We start from the raw sequence: 7,448 nt of genomic DNA, 5'->3' as shown, positions 1-7,448 counted from the left end.
GAATGAAAAGCAGCCATCACTGTCCTTATTTCACATAAGAGAAAACAGAGGCTGGAGAAGGTGGATGAATTATGGGGGGGGGGGCGTCGCACAGCCCATGGGTGGGGAACTGGGTGAGGCAGTCTAGAGCCTTCGATCCAGAGCCTCTGCACTTTCTCCCACACGTATACTGCCTAGAAGAGACTGAACTTCTCCTTTGAGTTTGGCATCAGTTATGATTTTAATCCTTGTTCCTAAGCCTCTTTGTGTGGGATGCTCGCTGGACCTGAGATGCAGTAACCCCAGCCCTTGATCCCTCAGATACTTTAGTATTAAGTGGATATTTCCCCCAATGATGCTTCATTCCTGCTTCTTCCCTTCTTCCCCCAAACCTTTAGATTACAAGTGGTCTCAGCATTAAACCTCCCCCACCTCGGCCAGGGTTCTGGGGCACGGTTCCTTCCTTTTTTGCAGGAGCCCTGGGGGGAACCCACATGTCACTCCCAGTTCTGAAGGAATCTGAGAAAGGAGGAGCCTCCAGGAAGAGATTGACCCCAACCTTCACCAACTGAGATCTCATATTTTGCTACAGAAAATGTTGCCAATAGTAGCGAGTGCCATTGTTGTGTGGAAAATCAGAACCATCACTAATGCCAGGCATAGTTTCTGTGTGCTGGGCATGAAACACTGGACAGAGATCTCCTTCAGGGACCAAGTGTCAGGAGCTCCCTTCCTGGGAGGATGAAGGGGAGGTTATGTGTTGCGAGGTGAGGAAAGAGGAACTCAGCAGTGGGCCAGGAACTTCGCCACTCACGTCCCTGTCAAACCTGCCAGAGGAAATAGGGTCTGGGTTTCTTCCGAAGCCTTAACAAGTCAAGGGAGTTGTTTCAAGTCAATATAAAATGAGACAAAGTAGGGTTTGGGTTTCCTTTTGGATCATGACTCTTGTGTGGAATAGATTGTATTTTAATAGAATCTGATAGTCCTGTAGGCATCAGTACTTTTCCCTACAAAGCAAAAAGATGAAACTGCTAGACTGAAAGATGTCACTGGTCAGATCAGCGGTGGAAAGGCTAGTAAACTACTCTGCAAGGAGCAAGCAGGGGACAGGTGGTCACACCTTCCCCCTCTTTGGATTCTAGAGCTGCATGGCCCAGTGTGGTAGCCGCCAGCTAGATGTACCTGTTCATATTTAAATTAATTAAGTTAAATCAAATTAGGCATTTGTTCCTTCATCACACTAGACAAGTTTCAAGTGCCCAAGAGCCCTGTGTTCTTACAAATGAACTTATTTACAAAACAGAAACAGACTGGCAGACTTAGAGAATGAACTTAGTGTGGTGGGGAGGGATAGTTAGGGAATTTGGGATCGACATGCACATGCTGCTATATTTAAAACGGATAGGGCTTCCCTGGGGGCGCAGTGGTTGAGAGTTCGCCTGCCGATGCAGGAGACACGGGTTCGTGCCCCGGTCCGGGAAGATCCCACATGCCGCGGAGCAACTAAGCCCGTGAGCCATGGCCACTAGGCCTGCGCGTCCGGAGCCTGTGCTCCGCAACGGGAGAGGCCACAACAGTGAGAGGCCCGCATACCGCAAAAAAAAAAAGTGAGAGGCCCGCATACCGCAAAAAAAACAAAACAAAACAAAACAAAACAAAAAAAAAACGGATAACCAGCAAGGACCTACCGTACAGCACAGGGAAATCTGCTCAATGTTATGTGGCAGCCTGGATGGGAGAAGAGTCTGGGGGAGAATGGATCCATGTATATGTATGGCTGAGTCGCTTTGCTGTGCACCTGAGACTATCACAACATCGTTAATCCGCTATACTCCAGTATAAAATTAAAAGTTTAAAAAAAGTTTTTTAAAAAAGCTATAGACTTAGAAAAAAAAAAAAAGAGCCTTATGTTTCCAACACAGAATATTTCCACCTTTACAGAATGTTCTCTTGGGCAGCTTTGAGCCTGACTCACGGGCTGTTCACTGAAGTCCTTTAATCCAAAGTGCATCTATAACAGTTGGAATTTGAGGGTTATCCCTTTGGAGGCTAGAGCTAGAAGAATCTGGTGGAAACGGGGAAGTGAGAAGTTGAAGGCGGATCCTCTCTCGGTGAAGGTTTGCAACCATGATCGATGTCTTGGTGAAGGGCTGTGGCTCCAGGGAGCCCAGGGAAGGCTGAGAACCCAGAGGAAGGAGCCAGATGTTGCTTAGTGAGCCAGCATGGCCTCCACTGGAGGGGGAGGCACGGGTGAGCCACTTTCTCTAATAACTTTATTGCTTATGTTTGTGTCTCTAAAGAATGGCTTGTGGAGAGCATACACGACTCAAGCCTCTCCAGGTAGGGAACCACTCAGGTAGGATTCAAGGGGAGAAGGATCCCGGGAGAAGCCGGGTTATACCTGCTGCTTTGGAGACTGAGGAGGAAGGAAGTAAAATCAGAGAGAAAAAGGAAATGTGTGTTCTTTTCATGTTTTCATGACATAAGAATAAGAGCCGTCATGTCTCTTGCTCTGGGGGCTTTGGATGTACTGTTTGTAGTTATCTTTTCTTGCTTTCGTATTTAAAGCTTATCTTTCCCCCAAGACCTGCTGTTTTCTGCTTCGACCACTGCCAAACCCGAAAGCCTTTGGTTGTGTTTGGTTGGCGTCTCTTGGGAATTGAGCACTGGCGTTCTGGGGTTGGGTTTTGGTAGCATTCGTTTACAATGAATGCTACCTGGTGGGACACAACTCCCTCACAGACACTTGAACCTGGAGACACAGTTCTTCGTGTGTGATCCCGGTGCTGGGTAAGAAGCAGACATTTTCCCTCTGCACGTTCAGGTCTGTGGCAGCACCTTCATGTCCTGTCCTCAGGTTTACTCCTGGTTTAAGGGCGCTGCCAGGGGTGGGGAAGTCAGAGGGGGCAGCAGGAACCCGAGTTCTCACCTCTACCCTAACTCTGTGCTTTCTCTTCCCAAGGCCCCTCCATCACCATCACTGCCCTGGTACCTGCAGCAGCCTGTGTTACAGATTCTGAGGATTAGGATACAGAGACCAGCAATCGGCACGTAATTTATTTCCTACTTATGTCTCTCTTTTTATTCTGTTCATTTCCTATCCGTAGACGCCTCTCTGTAGCTCCTCCCTGTTCCTTCTTTTTATGATTGTCATCCTGAAGGGCCTGGTCTCATCCAGGCACCTGAGGTCCTGGGAATTTCAATGTCTATAAAATCTCTCTCCAGCCCTCCTTCCCCACTCTCTCAGTGTCGTCCTGGCTCCTGACACCCTGTCTGCACCATCGAGCCATATTGAGCAGCCCTGAGTGGCCCGGGCATAGAGGTGGGCTGGGCGTCAGGAGAGCTGTGTACCCCTTCTGCGGGGGTTCTCCTGCACTGGATGGCTCTGGACATGCACAGTTGTTTTCTGCCTTTCAGCTATCAAGATTACACAATTTTTTAAAAAAGGATTATCCCATCAGGAATCTGATTCCAGAAATCCTCTTGTCCTGGATTCAAGAGAATGAATCAAGAAAGTAAAAGGAGATGAAAAAGAGCAAGAAGAGGAAATGTGAGTGTAGAGGGGACATGAGGAAGCACAGAGGGCAAATAAGGGCACTTCAGGAAAACCAAAAAAAACAGGAGCGCTCTGGGGTGGCCACTACTGCACGTGACCATGCAGGGGAGATAAATGATGGTTAATATCAGTGCCAGCGAGTGAAGGATGAACTGAGTACGTATCCCAGGGAATGGATAACCAGTCTTTACAAGGCCCTAAAGAGAGGGCTCTAGGTGCCTGTAGGGCTGCCATATGCATGACTTCGGGAGGTGCATGTCGCGTGGTATTCTCTGTGGAAAGTGTCCCTGGAGTGGTTCAACATCCTAGTCCCCCGGGACCCAGTCCTGCCCTCCCAAGACTCTCAAGGTGAACAGGGAGCACCTCAGCTGATCAGTGTGGTGAGACGGTGTGGGATGCCCTTGACCTCCCCCGCTTCAGGCCTCCTGGGAAAAGGGTGAGGAGGACAGAGGCACCGGGGCTTCTTCTCATGCAAGCAGACAGCTCACCTGGCCCAGTGCTGCTGCATCCCTGTGGGCACGTGGTAGCCCTGGCGTCAAGTAGGGGACACTGCAGGATCTAAGCCCAGCTGGGAGTCTCCCATTGCCCTGTGGACCCCTCAGCCTCTGTGGAGCCCCGCGGAGGGCCTGGCTTAGCTCATGGCACCGTTTCTCAGGCTGAGGTTCTGTCGATTTTTCACAAACAAATAAAAATCTAGCAAAACACAAAAATTGGAAGGAAATTCAGTGCAATGCTACCTTGGGGGTATGTTAAGGAGTTAGGATTCTAAGTTACTTACATTTCTTTTATTTTCCAATTTTGTAAATAAAGAAAACAAATATAACTTGTGTTCTATTTTCAAAGGCAATATCTTCTGTGACCTTAGTCTATTCCAGTAAGAATATGGTTTTATTATATTATGGTTTTATTATTTATGTATGGTTTTATTAAACATTTATGGTTTTATTATTAAAGCATGTTAATTTTCTTTTAATTGAGAGGCAAAGTTTGGCTGGGGTATTAGAAAGAAAAATGATTTTTAGGGGAAAAGGTGCATTCCAGGTCTCTGCCCATTTCTACTGTGCAGGTCTCATGGTGGGTCTTGTTGAATGTATTCTGGGAGGACCAGGGTCACCACTCCCACCTGTGTCATCAGACCTCCTGCTCCTCACAGGGTCCAGGTGGGTGGGACTCGGCCCTTTGATCCTGGAGTTATTTACAGTATTTTTCCCAGTTGGAGATTTGTACAGAGAGGAGCTTGCCCACCTTCCCCTGGGTCAGCGGTAAAGCTTTCCTTGCCCGCTCTCATTGGCAGCTCTGGACTTTAAAAGTCTCCTATGTTTGATTGGACCCCGTGTTCCAAGATCTCACTCAGCAGGGGTCAAATTGCCACCTTCTGTCCCTGAGCGTGTGTCCGGGAACCCAAGAGTGAGGCGTGGAGCTGATCTGCTCCAACACACAGGCTCCGCTCAAGGCTGTGCCAACAGCACTTGATTAATGCTCCACATTTAGCCCTTGCATGTATCCGGGTCCTGGTATCTCCCTGACTTGACTGAAAGCGCATCTGTAAATAATTTAGCGATAGGTCTCCAGTGTTCTTATGCGAGCGGGAAGTACGGGCTCCTCCATGTCTCTGCAAACAGGGATCTCAAAGCTCTTCTTAAATAATAGATGAGTTTTGCATTTGAAAGTTCTTAGAGTTCTGAAACTCTAAACAATATCTGCAGACCTGAAGGAAAACTTTGAGTTCACTTTATCTGTGGTGGAAGGTCATAATTTGGGAAATGAGTATCAAAAAATGACCCCCCAAAATCTTACCTTTCAATTGACCAGTGGTGCAGTAAGGAAATTATAGGAGGGCACAGCAAGGGGGAAGCCAACAGCAGAAAGTTAGAGGGCGAAGGAATGACGATTACATCCAACTTGACAAGAGTAGCCTTTATTTATTTTTTATTTATTTTTTTGCCACACTGTGCGGCTTGTGGGATGTTAGTTCCCCGACCAGGGATCGAACCCAGACCCTCAGCAGTGAGAGCGCAGAGTCCTAACCACTGGACTGCCAGGAAATTTCCAACAGTAGCCTTTAGGCAACAACATTCAATATCTGCAGCACCTAAGGGTCATTGGTAACCTTGAGACACTCAGGTGTCGTGAAACATTAGAAAGAAACTCCATGACTTTATAATGATGAAATGTTTATTTAAGAATATAAATTATAGGGACTTCCCTGGAGGTTCAGTGGTTAAGACTCCACGTTTCCACTGCAGGGGGCACGGGTTCGATCCCTGGTCTGGGAACTAAGATCCCGCATGCCATGTGGTGCGACCAAAAAAAAAGAAAAGAAAAGAAAAGAAAAGAATATAAATTGTAATCTATTTATTCATTTCTCAGTTTTATAGTACATAAACTTTATTTACTGGTTTATAAGAGGGCCTAATATTGGGTTGACCAAAAAGTTCGTTCGGGTTTTTCATAACATCTTACAGACAAACCCAAACTAACATTTTGGCCAACCCAATATTACTATCATTTTAATAAATCATGATGTACTTAGATCTTATAAAATATTTTCTTTGAGATAAAAAAATCTCTGTAATACATTAGATAGTCCTTAGAACAAAATACAAGTTCTTGATCTGAATGTTCAAGAGATACAAATAGAGAAGCTAAATCTCGAGTCCCTAAGCGGACTTCTGTATCAATATATATTAAACATACAGTATTTTTTCTAAATAGTGTTGAATTATTAAAATCTAGGTTGATGATTCATAAAAGGTTCCATACATTTTTGTCCTCTGACATGTTTAATTTGTAAAACTAGCAGAATACTTCTGTATCACATACATATTTTCCCCCCCAAGTATTCTGTTTGTGTTTGTGGTTAAGAGTTTCACTGGTCTTCCCTAGCATGCATTGGAGGGATTACTGAACCTGGATCCAACACCTGGATAGATCCTCAGGGCTCCCTGATCACTATTACGTACTTGGATTTAAAGGTGAAAAGAATGGACACAGAGTCTCTGCAGCAGAAATTTGGGTGAATGAGAAAATATGGGCTCCATCGCTAATGTCAAGAAAGGAAATGTTTCCAATTTTCATATTTAGAAAAATGCCCAGTCGTGTACCCCCGGGGTCACCCAGAGGGCAGTCTGAGGTGCTGTGTTGGTCTCTAAGTAGCTTCCCTTTCTCAAGCTCAGTGTCCAGAATCCAAGTTCTGAGAACAGTTGGACTCTCCTTGTTGGTGAACAGATTCTCTGCAAACTCCCAGGCCCCCAGTCTCTGCTTGTTCTCACATCCATCTCCCAGTAACAGCAGCCAGAGGTGAATCAAGAGGAGCCCAGGATGCAAACCAAGTAGCTGAATCTCTCAGGAAGCTCTTTCCCATTCTTTGATATACCTCTATTGGAGGCTCTTCGGGCCATCAGAAATGAGGAGGGGGTTCTTGACTGAGTCAGCATCCTCTGTGAAAAGAAAAATAACTAGCTTAGCAAATGGACCAGAGTTAGGCCAACTCTTCTACTATAAAAGCCCAACTATTTCATTCATTTTAGCTTCTTTAAATCAGCTTTTACTCCCTAATCAGAATTTTTCTTGGGGGGAATTTCTTTTGCTTACCTGAGTTGGTCTAATTATCCTATGTGTCTAGAAACACGGGCCTAATACTGATAGTAGGAGTTTTTATATTGTTCTGTGGCCCGCTGATTAAAGATCTGTCCTCTCTTTAATGTGTTAGATTCATGAAAACAGACACCGTAACTGTGTTTGCTCTTTAATATATGTTAGTCTAGATCATAACAAAAGATAGACATCACATCTATTTTGAATCAAGGAAAAGTAATTGTATTTATTGCAGAATAATACTGAAATAATAAACATTTTTTTCTTTACAATTCCCTTTCTCATTTCATCTTGCTGGCTAGATTCCAGGTTTTCA

This window comes from Kogia breviceps, chromosome 15 (assembly GCF_026419965.1).
Source record: "Kogia breviceps isolate mKogBre1 chromosome 15, mKogBre1 haplotype 1, whole genome shotgun sequence".
Lineage (NCBI taxonomy): Eukaryota > Metazoa > Chordata > Mammalia > Artiodactyla > Physeteridae > Kogia > Kogia breviceps.
Note: the sequence above shows the minus strand (reverse complement) of the source record.